The sequence below is a fragment of the Molothrus aeneus genome, chromosome 1 (genome assembly GCF_037042795.1).
Source record: "Molothrus aeneus isolate 106 chromosome 1, BPBGC_Maene_1.0, whole genome shotgun sequence".
Classification (NCBI taxonomy): domain Eukaryota; kingdom Metazoa; phylum Chordata; class Aves; order Passeriformes; family Icteridae; genus Molothrus; species Molothrus aeneus.
In genome coordinates this window covers 33,655,420-33,676,685 of record NC_089646.1, presented here as the reverse complement: position 1 = coordinate 33,676,685, position 21,266 = coordinate 33,655,420, and the positions used below count along the sequence as shown (strand labels likewise).

The 21,266-nt window shown below is 41.4% G+C and overlaps 1 protein-coding gene across 6 annotated transcripts in view; it reads right to left on the bottom strand.

Annotated features, from left to right (window-relative positions):
* The window catches only part of SNX10 (sorting nexin 10), a 35,404-nt gene extending 21,613 nt beyond the window's left edge, over positions 1-13,791 (bottom strand). For 2 of the 6 annotated variants that reach the window (XM_066554847.1, XM_066554828.1), the window contains exon 1: positions 13,771-13,788. The gene's annotated coding sequence lies outside the window, so the exon portion shown is untranslated. Of the gene's footprint in view, positions 1-10,072; positions 10,162-13,766 lie in introns of those variants that run through there. The other 4 variants (XM_066554811.1, XM_066554802.1, XM_066554819.1 and 1 more) reach the window with 4 other exon arrangements.
* Between the last annotated feature and the right edge of the window lie 7,475 nt (positions 13,792-21,266).

Below are 21,266 nucleotides of genomic sequence, written 5' to 3'. Positions count from 1 at the left end.
CCATTGAGTATAGCTGTACACCTATGCAGTTTGATGTAATTTTCCCCCCTTTCTTGTTTGAATGTGCCGTGGTTTTTTTTCAAAATGGCAATGCAAAATTTTTTTTCCAGTTATGTATCTTTATTCCATCAAATTCTGCAGTGTGTTTCTCCCCTGCCTCTAAGCTGATTCAAGTGAGAAATTATGCAAGCCCAAAATATCTCATTCCTAACGCTGTTAGCGAATGACAAGGCTGAAATAGCATGTTTCATTCTGTCATCTGTTTTTCTAATGACCAAGTTATGTGTTGGTACAGGTCAGCAAGAACAGATTGAACTCCAAACAGCCACCAGAATTTTAAATATTTAATGGCAAAAAATTAATATTTCAACACCAAAAAGCTTCCTAAAATATTTAAAATACATCAGTTTTTCATCTAGTAATTAGGGAAAAAAAATCAATAATGGAAATGCAAGCCCCCCAAGGCTGCCATTTTTCACTGATTTCAGTGAGATCACCCAGTCATGCTTCAGCCACTTGCAAATATACTTAATGCAATATTCTGTCTGGTAGCAAGATATACATTTGGGGACGTCTGTAACACACAGAGAAACCAGCGAAGCAGAACGCACAGTGAAGTGAGTGAAACTTCTGCTTAAGAAGTTATCTTTGTATCTTGAGAAAAAAACTACCCAAAATACCAGTGATGGAGAAAAACAGCCATCAGAAAACAAACAGAAGGCTTTTGGTCTTTTTACTCTAAGCAAAATTTCCTCTGACAGGGAAATGAACAAGTGCTGGGAAATAGAATCAAAAAAGCCAGTGGTCGGTCTGTAGTTTTGATAAAACACTTTCTGCTGAGAGTGAGAAAACCCCCCCACACTGCTTTGAGTAAGTTTTTGTTCTGCTTCTGATCCATTATCAGTCTGAAAACTTCTCTTTTTTTATTAGTTTCATATACTACATCAACTGCTTCTTGCAGTACGTATTTTTTATGGCTCTTAATTGCATAACCAACAAAACTGCCAGGGAACAGCTCCACAGCTGCTAACAGCAACCACTCAAAAGCAAAAAGATTACATAGGATGAATTGCCATACTTCCTGTGCCTGAAAAAGAACCAGGAAGAAGAGGGAGGAAAAAAACACAAGTACTGCAGTACTTTTCTTAGGAAAAACAGATAAACTGCAGTGCTCTTCTTAAGGGTAATAGATAAATAATATCAAGTATTATATTTTATTTCATATTTTAGAGATTAGTTTCTATTTTAAAATCTAAATTAAAATAGATAATCTAACATTACTAGGGATATACCCTTTTATCATGTAGATGGACTGCTCCTGAAGGAGGAAGTGATTTCTCCCCAGTGTTCTCACACTGAAAGATGAAAACTCAAGCAGTGGTGCAGACAAAACCCACATCAACTTGCTCTAAGAACAGCATGAACAAATGCAAGCCCTCCTGGCTGCCTCACCAGTAGCCGTATTTAGCTGCACTGAAATTTTACAATTTCATTCATTACTGGGCAGTGACCTATAAAATATCCTTATCAGCTCTGGAGTGCTCATGCATCCCATGTGGCCAGTGTTTCCTCTCAAGGATAAATGCTAGCAGTCAGCTCATCCATCCATCCATCCATCCATCCATCCATCCATCCATCCATCCATCCATCCACCCACCCACCTTTGGTTATTTCTAATCATATAACTAAATGACCATCTTCAGGCTTTAATGGGGAAGTGTGATTTAGTTTTAGACCTTGGTGATGATTCAAAGTACTGTCCAGTCATAAGCAAAGTCCTCAGCTGTGCTTTCAGGGTTGTTCCCATTTGATCAGTGTCAAGTGAAACTTTAATTCAAGGCTTCAATATGACCAAGAAAGAGAGAAAAATTGCATCTCTAAATGCTTACAAGTCTTTCCTGCATTTTGTGTTTTGCTCACCTTAAGACTCAAACAAAGTCATAATTATTTTCATTTACGGCCTGTAGAAAGTTCAGCTGCATCCATACATGGAGCTCACTGTCAAAGAACATGCCCATGTGCACCTGGCCACACTATGTTCCTGAAAGGCAAGCAGTCTGTGTGGATTTGTAAGGAAAATACACAGGCAGAGGTGATGGTGGAACTGGGAGGAACAAGAAGAGTAATTAAGAGACTAGAAGAATAATTAAGCTCTGGAGAGCTCAAAAAACCCCTCAACCTATAAAAACACACCATTTTGTGTTGCCAAACTGACCACATCCTAACACAGCTTGGCATTTACAGCAATCAGATACATGGCTATCACAGAATTTCTGCTCTTGTTGATGGGAAAAATCTTATTCAGATGCTGCTCCTCAAGCAGGGACTTTCAGTCGATCCAGAATAACTCAAACTCAGCATAAACTAATGCTTTCTACTTCACCTGTTCCACAAAACACCTGGGGTCAACCCAACTGTACTGATCAGACCCTTGAGTTCACTTCTGCTCCTCACTGTCCATGAACCAGATCGTGAGGACTGAAACTCCAGACTGTGCAGGTCACAGAGCACATTTCCTCCTTTCATCGATCCTGATGGTTATTTGCCTCGCCCTCAGCAAATTACTGTAAGGATCTGTTGGTCAAAAGTGAAAAGAGTATGAACGTCATGAGCATTTTCATCTCTACACAACACTCTACACAACAGTCAGGGGTCTGCAGCTTGCTTAGTGAAGTCCACAAAATTAAGTACTCCTGGAGCAAATCCTTCTCATTTCCCAGGATCAAAGTACCAGTTTCATTAGTGTTGTACCACAGTAGAAGCACAATCACTTCACTGCTGAGAAAAAAATAAGCACACTTATGCTATTTAAAAGAATGGGAGCTTTCCAAACCACTGACAGAATTCATACACCTTCCTTTCCACCACAATGCAATGTAGAAAGGCACTGCCAAATATCATGCCTTTGTGAATGAAATTCCCAGGCACTGTTGCCAAGATGCTTAGTTAACTACTCCTTCCTATGGAATTTCTAAACACTTTTTTATGGCCATGAGGTATAAGACAGTTTCTCCTTAACCATTACATTAGCATTTCTCCCCAGTCAGCCACTTCCTTGTCCTGCAATCTTTCTGGCTAGTAAAACATGTTTTACCAGAAGGATGAATCTAGATCATTAAAAAAGAAAAAAAAAAAAAAAAGACAATATATAAGAAATTTTCATTTGTTTCAGAGGAACTTGGCAATCAAACAGTTAATGAAAAATACTAATTTCCCTCTGCCCTCCAAAATAAATACATCACAAGGATTACAGTGTCAGGTGTGGGTCACAGACTTCCAATTACAGTGGTATTATACCACGCTTTCAATTGCTTCAAGTTAATACAATATTGCTGGACAGCAGTATGATTTAAGTGCCAAGCCCTTCTGAAACCTTTAAAAGCCTAAAGACAAACAAGGAAGAAGTACTAAGAAATCTGTTCAGAGTAGGAGAGAGCTATTCAGATGTTTCCCCATTCTCTTTTTGCTGTTGCTGATGGGTTGGTTTGGTTTCTGGGGGGAAGGGGGTTTTGTTTGTTTTGTTTTTTTCTTTTTCAGGCTCAAATTGCAGATATACACACAACCAACTTCATGGATATTCTGCGGTTTCAGTGGGTTGCTGATTCAGAGGATTGCTATGGTTTTCTCTTAATGGAAGCTACTGGTAAGGCTAACACTGATCTTGGGATTTTAGGTAACAACTACAGAACAGTAATTGGGGGTCAAGTCACTGAAAAAAACAGTACATGCCAGAGCTGGTAATTATTTATTCCTCCGGGCTAATGCTTGCCATTACTTCTGCAGACAACCAGAGGACCACTCAGAACTTTCCTGCAGCTCTAGCTCCTGTGTCTTCCAGGCAGCCTGTCAAGCTGGTCTGCCATGGGAGCCTGCCTTTGTTACTCTTTCCAATTTTTATGGTGCATAAGAAGTAGATTAAACTATGCAAAATTATTTTTGTGCCATACATAATCATAGGTTTTGTTGCTAGGGCATTTTCAGAAGGTTGAGAGAGAAGGCAGTCTTTGAAGGAAGCACTGGTGACCTTCAAGGTCAAGTTTCAGGAAGTGAGCTTGCTTCAAGAAGCTTTTGAGATTCCTTGAGCTAGGAGAAATCAATTTCAGAAGAAACAGCAGCCTTGGCAAGCTGGCAAATCAACCATCTTTACAGCTGTACTCAACATGGAAAACACTGGATCAAGGCTTCTTACTAATACTTACACAGAACAGGCACACCACTGGTACTGAAACTACCTCTGAGAAGGGAAAGAAGCAAATAATTTCCAGGCTAAACCACTTGCTGAATAGCACTGTGTACTTTGCAAGCGACAGTTCTGTTCAGTTGCAGAGGTGATGAGTGAGGATGTACACACTGTGCATAAACCATACAGAGATCTTACAAGGCACACCAACATAGACAGATAAACCACCCCTAGGTATTTTATACATGATGCAAGTTACAAACAATACATCAGACAGCTGTTGCTTTTAGAAACCAACAAGGTGGGGGGTTGTAAAGAGACTAATGTCTCAGCATTTCAGAACATAGATTAAATTCCTAAGAAAAATATTAAATGCTTCTGAAGGAAGGTTCAGAGAATGTATATGTCTTTCTTTCAAAAAACACGTTTTTCTCAGGACTTAAGTATTTCATTGCATAAAATAAAATTAAGTTGCCTTAAAAATAGTATCTTTCTCAAGGTATCTCTGTAATAATTAATTTTTACTTATCACAGGAAAAGAAGGGCTGATGGAAGCTGTATCTTTGCAGCTGAGTAAGCAGAGCAAAAGTCAGCAAATACTATGCAGTCTTATCACTACATTTCCTTCTCTGTCTCTCAGATGCAGAGGCTGCCATCACCTGACCCCTTCCTTCCTGACTTACCCGCTGGAACACTTTGAATCGCATGTACCAGAAATTTCTCACTTTTTGCTTATTTCAAAATATTTTAATTTATGATACAATTTTTGTCTGCTGCTTGAATTGCTGTTACTTAGCACTACATGTTCTAGCTTAGCTCTTTTCCTACTGCAGATTTCCTTATGCTATCAAAGCATCTATTTTTGTGATGTGTTACCTGCTCCAATCCAGGAAGTGTTAGTGTTTGGTCTTGTGCCAAGAGAGGAAAGTAAAGCAAAAGTTATAGTTTTGGCTGCAACCACAGAATTAGAAGTCCCAGTCTCATGACATGGGTGTGGGGAGATGGCTGGGAAAGACCCAGCACAGATATAGTAAAAAATGAAATGAACATCTAAGCAATAACATCCTGAGACAGACTGATCCTGAGTAGTCTGTATAACTGCAGCTTAAGACAGTGGGTAAGACAGGAAATACTGCAGTCAATATAGTGTGCCCACAAAGCATTCTGATCAACACTCTTCAAACTGTTGTGTCTCTTGTGTCTTTTTAAGTTGACCAAGCCCATGGCAGATCATTACAACAGTGCAGCTGGATCAGATATCCAGTCTTTCATACTATGGCAATTTACTATTCAGGCTCTCTTCCCCTGAAGAATGCATCAGATGGCCCATCACTGACACAAAATCTTACTGTTGTCACATTTGTGTACCTGCAGCCACATATTGCACTACTTTGTGGGCTGGGTCTATCAGCCATCAAATTAACCATTAAAGAATGTATTAACAGTGAATTTAACTGGGCAGTTCACTTGTTCAACAGGCTTTGTTACCTTTCTAGATGCTAGACTGTGCCAGTGGCATGAAAACAGTATCTTGGAAGCAAAGAGCTTCTGAACAGTGTTACTTATTACTAAAGCAGGCAATTCTAAAAAACAAATAGCGTTTGGCAGGAGAAACTTTTCATGAGACTGACCAGTAAGAAAACCAAGCTGAAAATCAGTGATTCATCCATATAGCTGGATTTTCTACTTCTCATTTATTTTGTGTCTACTGAACATTAAGATGTGATTTTTATTGCTTTCACCCCACTGCTGCACCCTGACTTTATAAGATTGATATCAGCTTTTGGCCAGTTTCTGGCACAAGAAGCTCACCTATGATGTGGCAAACTTCTTTATGAAGTTGTGAGAGAAGAGCAGGAGGAATAGCAAACACGCAAAAATGGGAGGGAGAGAAGAAAAGCAGCACTTGGCTGCTCTGCCATCACAGCCAAGTCAAAGAAGTTGCTGGTCAGCCTGGAACAAACATTGCTCAAGATAAAGTGGTAAGAGAAGCAAACGTAGAAAACAGCGCTTGCAGGACAAGTAAGCCTCACAGCTTGCTTTCACAGTGCCCAAACCCATGTGATATTTTTCCAACAATGAATTCAAGTAGACCACTAAGTACTCTGAAAAATAACTTCTGCCTTCAGTAGGAGAAAGATTTCACACTCACAGAGTAGGTGCTGCTGAAATGAGCAGAATGCAGAGATCTGTATGGCAAGCCTATGGGAAAACAGTGGACCGAGAGGAAACTGGTTTGTGTTAAATAATGCTTATTCCAAGTTCATTTATTAGTCACTGTCTTTAAACACAGAATATATACACTAAATTTTTGGAAGTCCCGAACTGTTTTCTGCCTGTAAGCACTTCAGAGGCAAATACTATGAGAAAATGCATACAAAGTTACCAGTTGAAATAATTTATAGTCATAAACAATGTCCCAGAAGTCCTTTTCTTTTGCAACACTTGCAACAGGCCCAGTCCTATTCTTTTTGTTACCTGTTAGGTTTAATTTACTTCAGGCCAAAAAAAGCACAATCCAGTCTTAAAACAGAACAAGTATCAATTCATACAACCACACCTTTAACTAAACCAGCTGAAACCTACACATTATGAATGGATGTATAAGAACTCCTACTTTGCGGTCTTACAGTTAAACCCATACCAAATGTCCATCACATGGCTGGTAGGATCTGATAACCATCAAGAGATCCTCTCCAGCCCTACTGGTTTGTAGAAACACAGTGAAGTTGCAGTGATATTGCTTTTTGGCCCAGATCTCAGAACAAAACCACAATCACAGCACCTCAATGAAACCAAGGGCCCAGACCAAGCAGGAGCAGAAGGTACCAGCTACCACACCCCCCTGCAGCTGGAAGCCCACAGAGGGAAGCCCCACTGCAGGTATCCAGCCTAGATCTCACTGATAGTAATTTTTCTGCAGAACTGACACAATTAGGTCACTCAGTGCCACCGGAGAGGTAAACAACCATTAGTGAGGATGCTTTTCCCCTTTATAGATGAGTTTCAAATCCTGCACCACATTATGCACAGCAAGTGTTTTTTACATTCTCAGAAAGCACTCGGTAAAGATAGTACTATCCTTGACAGGGTCTGTATTATTGTTCTAGCAGGAGAACAGGAAGGAAAATGGTTAGAGGTTTTGGTCATCGAGACTAAAAACAATACAACTTTTGTAATTTAAAAGCTAGTTATTAACTGACCACTGAAACCCAGAATTTCATCTACATTAAAGAGAGAATAAAGCTATTTAAGGTTGGAAAGTTATCTAGCTTAGCCAAGCCTACAGAGAAAATGCAGCACTCCTTAGAATTAAGCTTTGCTAGAAACCCAGTGCAAGGGCAATCATATACATGAACTCACATGATTTTTCCATACTGCTAACAAACTTCTATTTCAGATGGTCTAGGACAAGTCAGTTACCACCCAAAGCTGGAATGACAGAAGTTCTAGTGATCCTCAGGTGGTCAAATAACTCCGGAGTGTCAACTATGTTTACACAGTGTTGTTCAGATGCTGTAAGTTCCAAAGCCTTATTTTTTTCAAGCAAACCAATAGGTTTGCTCAAAGAAAAGATATTTAATGTGTACAAGTCGCCTTGGTCCAAAGGATCTGTGACTCTGGAAATCTGTGAGAAAAAGAATCCTTTTTTGATAGAAAATCATTGCTTATGCACATATGCTGTAGCATAGGATATTATTTTCCCAGTCTGACTGAAGCCTAAAGATTGCCTTATGTTTTCTTAAAGATAGTCCACAGGACTTCAAATTATCTTCATGGTTATCTTGCCTTAGTTACAAGGTTTGGTGCAAATATTGATGTTTTCCTGAGAAAATCAAGATATTTTCTTTGCAAGCTGACCTGGACTATTAACACCAACCTACCATGGTTTGCATCAAACCCCTGTAATTCAGCTGTGGAAAGCTCACAAAAAAAGACCTCAGCTGGGAGAGGATCTTGCATTTCTACTCTAAGGTTTAGCACTGGATTACATACCTACTGTTGACATCTTTTTCCCAACCAGCATGTCAAGCAGATCTTCCAACTCAGCATATTCTGTGGTTCCTCTTCATCCACCCAGAGAGGGGTAGACAAGGGGCTTTCTCTCATCTGGGATGAGTCATTTGCCTTCCTCCCTCCCCAACTCCAAACAGTCATACCTGCAACCAGTGGCCAGACAGATCTAACAAATGCCACGTAGTCCTACATCCTTGGGGAGCACAACAACTCGTGTCTCAGCCATTAAACATCACTCTTATTATTTCACACGCCTGAAGACATGTGAGGGTGTCTTTGGGCTGTGCATGAGAGACAAGGCTGTTGGACTCAGCTGTTCTCAAAGCACGATTGCAATGACACTGTGTGCCAACGTGACTATTTATACACAAGTGCCTGGCACGTCATAGGCTCTGGTATTATCAAGATGTTCTTCAGTGCCTGAGACTTGCAGATATGTCCCTTCTCCCCATAATCACTCCCCAACTCCTCCACTGCCACCTCACCTTTTCATATGTCATTAGTAGAAATTCATTTCTTCTGGGAAAAGACATACTGCTCTTGAGAAAACAAAGCCTTCCCCTCTGGGAAGACAATTGAAGATCTCATTAAAACAGAAGCTAAAGTTATGACTAATTTAAAACCACACATCACCATTACACAATTAAAACAATGAGACTAATAGAAGGCAGAACTTATAACCTGGTGACTGCTGCTGTACACAAGAAGCAAGGTAGGTGAGCAGCTAGGGCGTCCCTGAGGGAAAGGAGGAGCAGGAACTGGAAGGATGCGTGGGCAGCACACAAACAGAGGTCAGAGTAAATTACTCATTGTCAATTCTACAGTAAAAATAGATGCTTTATTACAGGAGTAGAACATTTGGCTTTGAAACATAGTTTTAGCTATAAGTGAGTGCATCTTCCTAGACATCTCTGGTAGAGAAGAAAGGGAAAGGAAGAAGTAATTTTCTTAAACCTCAAATTCTTTCAATATCAGGAAACAGAAATTCCTCCACAGCACAAAATATAGGCATGAAGGGTAATTGGCTTCCTCTTTTTATGCACAAGAGGGAAGATCCATAATGAAATGATTCTTTGTTTACCCATTCTCAAACAAATAGAAGTTGATGGTGTGCATCCTGCCCCTCAGCTCTGTGACAGTCTGTAACACCAGGCACATAAAGATGCTGGAGCAAAGAGGAACTCCCTTCAGTCCTTCAAGTACTTCCTTTTGGGCCAGGCCCACAGAGTGATGCTTTTTGTAATAATTTTTTCAAGGTTCATATCTATTGCTGAAATTACCTGCCATACTGGGAGACAGTTTGACATAAGTCACACTGAGGTGCCAGTGGGACAATGTGCAGTGCTGCTGTACTGCAGACACCTTGAGCAACACCTGTACAGCATCAATCCAGAGACATATCCTGTTTAACTGCAGACTTTCAGCAAAGCAGCAGAAAACAAGCAAGAATGCAGTATGTATGTTAGTTATGTCTGTACCAGAAGTACTGAAGGACTAAGCACACCAGGAAGCAAGTCAAGGGCCAGCACAAGGGCTGGCAGACCATGTGGGCTCCTTTCTCTGTGGAGAACAGGCCCAACAAAACCAGAAAGGAAAGTGAAACCAGGAGCCCTGAGGATATTTAAGGATTCTGTGAAGACATGTCACCAATTAGGCCTTGAGAAGACAAATACTGGTTTGAATTTCTCCAAGTTGAAAGACGATCCCTGGAGGAACAGTGTGGGAATTGCAGAACCATTTGTGATTTCATCATTGGATTATGTTCCATCAGAACTCCCACTGTTCCACCTTTTCTACAGAAATCTGGACAAGTAGATTCAGACAGCTAAACCTAGATGTTTGTGTCTTTGTGAAAGCTCATAGTGTCCTACTTACTCTTCAGGTGCTGCACAAGAAGAGGGTGGATCGACTGTAGGTCATGTGCCAGCCTCACACAAGTGTTCTGGATCCCTCTGGACAGTCACCTGAAAAGGCAGCAGTCACACACATCAGGCCACTGACCCGTGCCCAAACCTCTGGATGCTACACAGGCAGCACTTTGGTGTTATGTGCAGTGTGAATGGATTCCTCAGGAGACCCTGCTCCTTCTGCAACATCTCCAGCCATGAGGGCTTGTCTGTGCCAGGGCTGCTGCAAGTGGTTTCAGCTCCAAGCTGCCTTTGCAGTCTCTCTGCTTCTTCCTTCCCTCCCACAGATGCTTGATTTTAAAAGCACAGAGAGCTGTTGACCAAGCTCTCAGCAATTCAGTTGGAGCTTTTGCCAACAAGGAAATCGTGATGGCAGTCTACCTTCTGTGGGTGGAGAGGTCACACCTGCAGCCACCAATGAAGTGGCATGACAAGCTTTTTATTTTTGCCTTCCTGTCTTTCAGTGTCTATATACAAAACATGAATGTTTTGTAAACATACTAATCAAGGATTCTTCTGGGTTTCTTCTCTTTTTTTCCCCCTCCAAGCTGGGGAAGAAGAATGCTTATGAAAGGTGTTTCTATTCTTAATTTCTATGTAGAGATTTAGCAAGCTATGATACAAAGATCTAGAGCCAAACACTACGCAGCCAACTTGTGCATGTAACTCCCTGTAGACATGAAGCATGATTTGCTTCTCTTTTCCAAGACTTATCTTGCCAAGAAGTTGGGAAATTCCTGTAGGACACATAGCTGGGCTTTTCTCTTTGTATTTTTATCGGAAGGACAAAAAAGTTTCTGAGGGTTTGTTTTTTATATAATAAAAATATGCAAAATATTTAATGAGAAGAAATAAAAACTACAATACCCTAAATTATAGAGATCTCTTTTACTCCGCTGTTTACAAAAGCCAAAACCTTAATGCATACTACACACTACACACATGGAAATAAGATCCATGTGACACATTACAGAGATATGATACACCAAAGTTGTCACCTGTCTCATACTACCTACCTACTTCCAGGAAGCAAAAAACAGCCTCAGCAGTCCTGAGTAAATGTTCACAACTTTTTTGCTTTGTCATTTATCATAGTGTGCATTTTGTTCTTTTGGGTTTGGTTTTTTTGTTTTGTTTTCCTTTTCTTTTAAAATCAAGCTGCCAGAGGAGTGCTTCCTTCTTTCACATGCAGAAGTTACAAAATTGTTTGATAAAGGCAGAGAAGGTTGCAGTTGCCCGAAATGATGGCAATTAGGAAACATACTGAGCAAAAATTGACTGAAATGAGACCACAAGACCGATTCAGCCCTTTATGGTCAGAGAGGCCCCAACTTCTGCATTGGTACCCTTGACAGTATCTCATTCCCCAGGAGGAGGGTGGGTGGAGGGGAACACCACACTGAAGCAAGTGCCTGATCTGCAGGCTCAGCCCATCAGGCCAAAGGCAACGCTGCTCTGTGGCAGGGGCAATATGCTGACAGGGGAAGGAAGAAGGGAAGCATCAAGGAAACGTGCTCTAGGGTTTCTTAGCCAGGTATGTTTAAACTGATGACTGCCATGGCCTGTGTCTGGGTGGAAAATGCTATTCTGTAAGGGATCCATGTGCTGCAGCAGCACAATGGATCTAAAATTTCTGTGAACAGAGCCTGCACCCCATTATGATGTTCCCCATCTGTTCAGTGGTAGCACTGAAATGCCCTGCATCAGTCACGTTGCCAGTCCTGGCTCAAGGGTGACCAAAAGTCCACCAAAAGGTCACCCCACATTTGCCAACTGATGGCTTGATTCAATGTTCCACTTGCTCTTATGCCAGAAAATTGCTCAGTTTCACCCAAATCCTCAGTAGTTTTTGCTCAGTATGGATTAGTGCTTGGGAAGGGAAATCTGAGGACACTCAGAGCCTCGGCACAGCAAAACACTACTCATGTGCAATCTGTACACTGCACCTGTGCTAAAAGCACCTTATCACTGTGGGCATGCAGAGATCACAGAATTAGCTCAAGCAGCTACACCAGGGCTGCCTAACCTCCAGAACAGCTGTTCTTCAGAAATTAATGTGGAAAACCACAGCTGTTTTGCAATGGTAGAAGAGCACAAATCCTTAGTAGTAATATTTTCAAAATATTTCCCTCCTTAAAAAAAAATATTAAGTATGATTCTTTTCCTAATAAAATTTGAAATAATAATAATCATCATCTATAATAAAGGTACAAGTATTTCTATGAATACAACCATGGTGTACCAATGCAAGATCTTTAGATTCAAAATATACAAACACAAATTATACATTATAAACAAGAGGCTTCTGAATTTCAAGTCACACATCATAAATAACACCCTAGGCTGAGTCAGGCATAATTATTATTTGCATCTTCTACACAAAGCAAACATTAGTATTTCCACTGTTCTAAAGAAAGTCCAGTATTGTGTCATTCAGGAAAGCCCTGCCTTGCATTACTTTCAGTTTCAGTTGTCCCTGGCACAAATAGAAAAACCTCTCCCTTCACGTGAGCTATTTCTATCAATATGAGGCAATGAAAACTCCAGCTTCATTTTCCCTTGGGTTATGGGTGATGTGGGCACATGCCAGGTGGGTGCCTCAAGCACACCCGCGAGGGCCAGACCCTGATCCTCAAGAGCTTAGCTCCACATTTCCACCTGCCTTTCCTCCCTGGAGGCTGCCAGCAGAACGAGGCAGTATTTCCTCAGAACTGCCACATCCTTGAAGGGCTGTGAGAACACCCAGCCAGTTGTCCTGATCTGATGGCGACTGTGTCTCGGGGTGTGACCCCAGCAAGTGCGAGATGAGCAGCAAACACAGGCCTCAAGGAAAAGCACCGGCAGCTGCTCCCGTTCCTTTGTGCCCAGCTCCAGAACATGACCCACGGCAAACCCAGCAACCCTCAGCCACTGGAACTTCCTTTGCTTTATAAAATCAGTTAGTTTTAATTGCATACTGTGTTTTCATAGGCTGTCCCCATACGTACCTAAAAATTTCTCGTGCTGCTTAACTTGGTTAACACAGAATTTAAAAATAAGACAGTCTCCTAACAGAATAGTACATAAAATGTACTGATTTAATACAAAAGCATGCTATGATATAATATATATATTTGTATGTGTACATTGCATGTTATATAATGTACATACACAACAATAAGAATATGTGTATATATACACACTGAGCTTTTGCACATCCCTGTGCTCTTTAGATCACAGTTGCCGAGGGCGATGGATTCGCCACAGCAAAACAAAGAGGAGCGGACCAAAACAAGATTAGTAGTTGCTTAAACCAAATCTCCCGCTGCCCGGCGTTAATCATTACCAAGGGCAGTCATTTACCGCGCCGTAAACCGCGGCGGAGCCCTCTGTCAGAGACCAGGGAGGAAAACACACTCCGCAGGGCCGGGAGGAGCCGAGCGCCGCCGCCGGGGCCGCAGGGCTGCCCGCTGGGCCAGGGCTTGCCGAGCCGCCCCCGAAGCGCGGCCGGTGCCACCGAGCCCGGCAGCGCCCTCCGGCACCGCAGCGCGGGGCACGGCCGCACCCCGAGCCCCACACCACCAACCCGGCCAGCTCCGCCGCCGCCGCTCCGGTGGCCCCCAGCTGTCCGGAGGTCTGACACCCCCCGATCCCGATCCCGCTCCCGCTCCCGCACGGCTCACCCACCACCGCCGCCGCCGCTCCCGCCGCCGCCCAGAGCCGGAGAAGCCGGCGCGTCACCGACAGCAGGCGGGGCCGCGCTGCCCGCCCCGCCCGGGCCCGCAGAGCCAGAGGTGCAGAGAGGCTTTCCTTGAACAGCGGATCTGACAGCCCCAGCCGCCGGGCAGGGGAGGAGGCTGAGCCCTGGGGCGCGCCTGTGGAGCGGAGCGGGCGTGGAGGTGTCCTGTGACCTGCATCTTGATGGGATCTGCATCTTGATGGGATCTGCATCCTGATGGGATCTGCATCCTGATGGGATCTGCGTCCTGATGGGATCTGCGTCCTGATGGGATCTGCGTCCCGTGATCGAGTCACCTTGATTGAGTTGAGCCCCTTGGTGTTTACGACTTGTTACATCTCAGTTGTACTCACCCCATGTGCTTTATGAGATTGCATCCTAAGTACGCATCTTGCTCCGACTGAAAAAGTCCAGGTTTACCGGGAGTTTCTTAGAAGCCTTTTAGTTAAGAGGGGGGAAGAAAACAAAGAAATTAAAATTATCCCTGGAGTTTTACAGGAAATGGCTGGACACAAGGGTTAATGCTATGGTCTAGTTGACAAGGTGGTGATAGCTCAAAGGTTGAATTTTATTATCTTGATGGTATTTTCCAACCTAAGTGATTCTGTTGCTCTGGGACTGATAAATCAAATTGCCTAGTTTTTAAAACCTGAATAAAACATCACCTCAAGGTTTATTTTTTGCTTCACTTGGTTGCTCAGGAAATCAATGTTCTAGTAATTTTATTTCCTCACTGGCTAGGTGTTAAAATTCCAAGAGGAATTTGAAATACCTGATTAATGTTGTGTGCCATCACTTGGAGATTTTCTTCATATTAGCGTTTATGCCACAGCTCCAAAACCTTGGATTCCTGGGTTTTGGAATCTGTCTTCTGAAAAACAGCTTGGCAAGCTGCGGGGAAATAATTTGTCTGTGATAGTGCTTGTCTCTTGCTGTTGCAGCTTTTCTTTTGTGCTGAAATTTGTTTAAGAGTGATAAATGAAAGCACCTTGCAAAATACCCACTGATGAGAGTGGAAGGAAAAGAGTTAAGTTTCTGTTGCAATGAGAAGGGGTAAGGATTTCTGCTTCTGAAGAGCTTGAATGATTACTTATCTCAGTGCTGATAAGAATCCTCAGAGGATCTGAGCAACTTCTCCTATTTTGAAGAAGAGAACTAATTTTAGTACCATTTACTTAATTTCTAAATACTGAAAAGTCTATAATATTTTCCTTTTATTAGCTTTTTTTTTTTTCTGTAAAAAAATTTTCCCATAATACATCAAAATATGAAGCAAGTTCTGGGATAAAAATTCTCAAAGAAAATAATTATTAACTTGTCCTGAGTACTCCAGAACTTTTATCCAAAAAGAGCTCTTGAGCAAAACACTGCAGATACAAGTAGAGATCAAGATGATCAACTACTGGAACAGAGAATTACAGGGATGTTACATGAAGTGTCTGCATCAGTCTTTTCCACACCATGTGGATGTATACAGGGCTCCAATTGTCACTTGTCCTGTAGTGGCAAATTTTGTGGTAGGATGGTGAAAACACCTAAAGGCTGAACGTACCTTTTTTGCCATTGCTGTCAGATGTTGCTCTGAGCGACCACCCTGTCCAAGAAAAGATTCACAAAGGATGGCCAGAATAGGAAAAGGCTGAAATGAAAGAATGAGACTAGCACAATTAAATAGCTCTCGGTGCGATTGCCAGTGTAAACTCATTTTCAGAAATCAATTTTTTTTCTTATATTCTGGCATTCAGAATTTAATATCAGTGAGATTTATAAACCTTGGTTATCTGTTCATAAATGTGAAATAGTGCTACCTGTCAGCCACACAATTTTGCCACCAAAAAAAATATCACAATTAGCTATAGTTAAATTTAGCAAAAAGGACTATACAGGCAAGTGTTCTTAATGGAATGAAAAACAATTATGATAGGGAATAGTTCTTTTCTTTTGGAGAAGGCCTGTTCAAACTTCCAAACTGCTTATTTGCAGGATTTCAATACTTCATTCATTTTCCAGACTTTTTTTTTGTTCTGTCCCACTTCAGTGCTGTACTGAATAATCACCTTTCATAAGGCTGCGGTGTGCAGATATATTCCACGAAAGAATGGAAAATGAAAGACCTTACTAAGGTGACTGTGACAAGCAGTAGAATGAAGATGTGAATGATGCCCCCACAGAATTTTTCTTCCTTCATATTTTTGTAGGAAAGCTTGCATGAGGAGGACCAGATGCCAATCATCATAATATTCACATTTTCTGCTTCTGAAGTGGAAGATCTGATCAAGCTCTTCTTGATGGATTTCCTCATGGGGTGGGCTTCTCTTTCCATAACCTAGTTTGGTCTAGTTGTACGCAGTTTTTTTTAGCAGGGACAACATTTTCCTACTCTAAGTCACCTTCATGATGTTTCTTATTTTATGTTTTTCTCTCCATTTATTCATGGAAGATGAAGGCTGCATACTGCAACTGCTCTTCCTCCTTGCTTTTGCCAGCAAAACAGGCTCTCAGCTTTGATCTATATAAAACTGTCTGGTGAAAGATTCAGAAGGACCAAACTTCAAGATTGTAAATAAATAAATAAAAAGTATAACATCCTAGGAAAAAAACCCAGGAAATATGAAGGAGAAAAAGATGAAAGGACTGGAAAAAGGAGATTGATTTCCTGAGGAAAGGGATATAAATCAGGGCAAGGGGGAGTTTTAGAAAACTGGTGTTGCCGATTTAGTTCTGTTTACAGATGAAAATTTGCATCAAGGAAATTCCTGTGCATTTTCTGTGAAGTCCTCATCATATTTTGGTCCAGTTTTCTTCTGCCAGTGGCATTGTGTCCTGACATGATGCCCAAGTGTTTCTCAGGGTGCAGCTGTAGTGCTGGAATGGGTGATGGGGCCTGCTGCTGGCATTGGCTGAGACCTGCTGGTCTCAGGGGACTTCATTCCCTATACCAAGAACTTGACTCTCAATGCTCTGATAAACTAAGTGAGCTTCAGGGAGTTATCCAATCTATGTAAAGTATTTTTTCCATATTTCAATAACAAATAGAAGAGAGAACTTTATTCCACAACAGCTCCTTCTTAAAATTTCTACAGAAAAAAGATTTTATTCTGCTATCTTTCCATCGGTTTGATTTATTTCAGATTAAGTCTGCCACAGATATGACCATCCATTTATTCATAAGGATAAATTGAAGTGTGCATTCCTCTACATTGATATTTTGTTTTAGGTGAGGTATGTATTTTTTGAAGCTAATCTCTGGTTGCCCTCCCTTCCTGCTCTTTGGTTCATTTTGCAGAACAGCCCCAAAAGACACAGTAAGAGCTGTTCCACCTGAAACATAGCAAAAAGCAGCATTCCAACCACTGATGGAGCCAGCCTGAAACAAATCTTCCAGAGCACACAGAGGGAGAAGGTTACATCCTTCACATGAGCTGGTTTGAACTGCAGAGCTTTTCCTGTAGGAATCCTGCTGCTTGCTAACATAGACCTAGCCTAAGTTACAGAGTGATTACAATGCTGGTTTTGTTAGCCCATGTTTATAATCCCTCAATTATTTCATTCAAGTTGAATACATTTCTGCATCCAGAGAATGTTGGATCCTGACTGCTTGATCGTATAATGAAAAATTCCAGATAAAAAGCAAGATTCTTAAATTTGAAAAATACACTGCTTCAAACTAAATAATTAAAGAACAAAGAAATGTGGAATATTATGAAGACAAATTGAAACATTATTTTTAAGACAATATTTTTAAAATATTTCCCATATTTTCCTTTTCATGGCTGAAGAGGAAGAAATCATGCAGCTGTAGGCTGCAGAGGGATTCTTAGGCATTACTTTTAGAAAGCATTAATAAAAAATGAGAGGAGTTGTGTCAATGATTGCAGTTCTGAAAAATGTTTGATAAAGATGCTCAGTGTTTTCATCTTGTGGAATGTGTAAGGATTGAAAAAAGAGTGTGATGAACAAAAGAAGGAACTCTGTTTCCCCTTACTGGTTTGTGTTCTGAGGTGAAAAACAACAATTGTCCCTCAACTGTGGTGTCATGTTTGGCAAGGAGGGATTTCTTTGTAGCTCATTTAATAAAGCATGAAATCAACACATTTTCCAATGTCTTGCTACTGATTTACGTCCATTTCAAAGTATGTAGGGCAATAAGCAGATGAACATACTTAAATACTCCCACCTGCAAATAGGATGTTCCCTCATGCAGCTTGGACAAATGTTCTCCTGTCTAAAACTGCTGAAGGAATGAAACTCTTGGCTTTAGCTTGTCCATTTAGGTGACCATGGCTAAGGGAGGACTTGTGGTTAGAGCAAGCAAGTTGCCAGGACCCTGGACATTTCCATGCAATGGGTGCAGTAGCTTTAGACTTGGCTTTCCAGGGCTGTGCTCTCACATTCAGTGGTATCTGCTAAATTGCTGTCTCAGAAGTGCTGGGCTTACAAGCACAAAGTCTGCCCAAGCAAAATTGGGTCAGACTGTGGGAGGGAGAGGATTATTTGGATTTGCATGTAATATGAAAAAGGACTGCTTATTTTGTTTCAGTTTTTTTTTTTTTTTTTCTGATAATTCCAGTTTTCCGTACTATATCTGATCTGCAGACAAGGTCAAATGGAAGGCCTTGATGGTTTTAGTGGGAAGACGAAGAAAATTATCAACTGACAAGAAAAGGATTATTAATGAAATTCCTTTGCCATCTTTTCAACTTGAGCTGCAGCCAAGCGCCTTATTAAAAACTGAAAACCATCAGAAAGAGCTACGATTTGTTGCCACACACTTGTTTTTGCATAGCGTTGTCTAGTCAACCTGCTGGACTTGCATAGTACTCTGCAAGAAAAAAATGAACAAGGAGGAAAGAAACATGACTATTTTTAAAGGGACTCCTCCTTTACATGTTTGATAGAAGCAAAGTAATCCTTTTTTTCCTTTTTCTCCCCTAAATTTTCTTCTTAGGTTGTTATTTTATCCTCCCTTTCTTTCTAGGCAATTTTTATTCTGCTTGGTTTTGTTTCTCAAAGTCAGGTTAAATAAAATTGCGTAGAGCCGCTGTTTATTTTTCATGAATACACCAGACTGACCAACTAAAATCAACATCCAGGGTAAACTCTAAAATAACAAAAGATACAGCCCTAAAATTTGGCTTGATATTTATGACTATTTCAGAGAAGGCTATTATAGTGTAAGGCAGTGGTTGACTGGAAGAGCCTTATACACTCGTTTTCAATCTGCAGTTTCTTATTTATTGTGTGCTGGTTTCTTGCAGAATGTGAGACCAGAACAATCTTGTTCTTGAAGGGGACTCCAGCTAAGTGGGTCTTCCCCATCTTTTCCATCTTCCCTTTCTATTTGTATCTTTCTAATGGGATGCAAGGCACAAAAGCCAAGCAGCTGGCTGCCCTATTTTCCCTGCTTATACAGCATACTGAGGTTTGCAGTCAAGGCAGACACAAACATCTCCTTCAAGACAGCTCAGATTGCCCAGGATTTAATTGGTCCTGAAAACACCTGTGCCCCCAGGGTCCAGAGCAGCAGCCAGTGGCAATTCTGTACCTCCAGTGGGAGATGTCCGGGTCAGACTGGCTATAAAATGGTGGCTTTTTCCTTTAGTTTCCAGAGGCTTGGCCATGAGCTGCCATTTGATTAGCACAGAAAATGTGCATGTCATTTGAAAAGCAGTGCCTATGTGGATTGTGTACTGCCCACTGTTGTCCTGATAAATTAATAAAAAGAATAAGGAGAGGCTTGTGATATTTTCAGTCCAAATACTCTCAGTTGGTACAAACCTTTCTGGTTTTTCTTTTGACAAGAAGAAGCCACTAATGAACTTTCATGTGCCATTTATTCCACATCTGGAAAACATAAAATAAAATTTTAAAAATTAACCATTCTTCATAAACTTTAGATGGAGCCCTGCTTTAAGCAGGTCGCACGTGTGTATTTCCAAATGAGCATCTCTTTCCTTCGGTAAATTACCCCAGAGTTCTCACCACACTCCTGAATGCTTGGAAACTTGCTTCTTCTGCTGATGGGACCCCAAACCTGAGGGGCAGGTGGGTCTCACCTGGTGAGGTGACCGAGACTTCTGCAGTTGACTTCTAGACAGTGTCTGTGCAGTGACTTGATAATGTAACTTTTTGTTCCCTTTAGGCAGAAGGAAATGGGAGTACCAGCAATGGGAACCAGGTGTGACAATAAAGAGGATGGGAGGAATTAGTAATTTTGAAAGATATTTGGATTAATAGTTTTTGTCTGAGATGAGCACGGATGGGAGGGGTCAAGTTAGTGGTGAGTGTTTTAAGACAAGCTGCAGCCACGTGGCTACCAATGGGGTTAGAAGATCCAGAACAGCAGAGATGCAATCAGGAGAAGCAGGCTTGGAAATGAGAAGTTTTACAGGGTCTGGCATTACTGATGGTGGTTAGGGTACTGGGGAATGGACCCCTTTTCCTAACATCCAAAGACATCCTGGTCACACCCAGAACAAGCCTCTCCCATTGGTACATTGACAGCAAAGTGTCAGGGCTCACACCTCTGCTGAAGATGCGGCAGCTGAACAAGTTGCTGTGCACCTCCTGAGTTTCAATGACTCTGCTGTTGGTTCATGTAAATGCCACATCATACAATCTCACTTAGCAGGAAACAAGAGAGGTTTAAGCTAAAGGCTGTCACTTTGCTTTCCCAGCGCTCTGAGGTGCTGCCTGCAGATGGATCTCACCAGGCTGAGGAGCAATGGGAGCTTGCTCCCGTGGTTGACTCCTCCTGCCATTGCCCCTGCCTTGGCTGCATAGCCTGGTTACATGCAGGGTTTGTGCTGGTGTAGGAGACATTTAGGGTGAATTTTTTTTGCCAGAATAAATACACTGGTACAATTCCTAGTATTAACGTATTAAGTCGATTTAAAGCTACGTTACCTCAGTGTAACTTAATCTCTTCCTCAGCCCAGGCATAAGCATATAACATTCAAATGCTAATTTAGTGAACTCTTCAACAAGGCTTTATTATTTTAGGCAAACATGCATAGTTAGACTGAGACTAGTCTCATGTGGTGATAAGATTCCCATAGGCAACCTGTACCTCCAGCATTTAACATGTCAATGGCTGAGGCTGTTACTTTTAGTTATATCAAAACCTCATTGTTGTGAATAAATATTACAAGTAAATGTGGTTGAAATCTACTGAACCAACTGGTTTGTTCAGCAAAGGAGATGGACAAGGAAAACTATCAGTTGTTCAGAATCACCTCTTGTATTTTAGGATGTTTTACTTAGTTCTTTTAATAGTAAGTCAGATGCCTCCTGCTGTCTGGCACAGCCACATCAGACTGGTTTTGCCCTCCCTGTTTCCCACATATTCTGTTCCTTTCAGAAGGGTGTATCCAGTCTTAAAGTTATTACAGTGAAGAAAAGCTACTACTTTTTTCAGACTCAGTCTAAAATGTGCATAGAATAA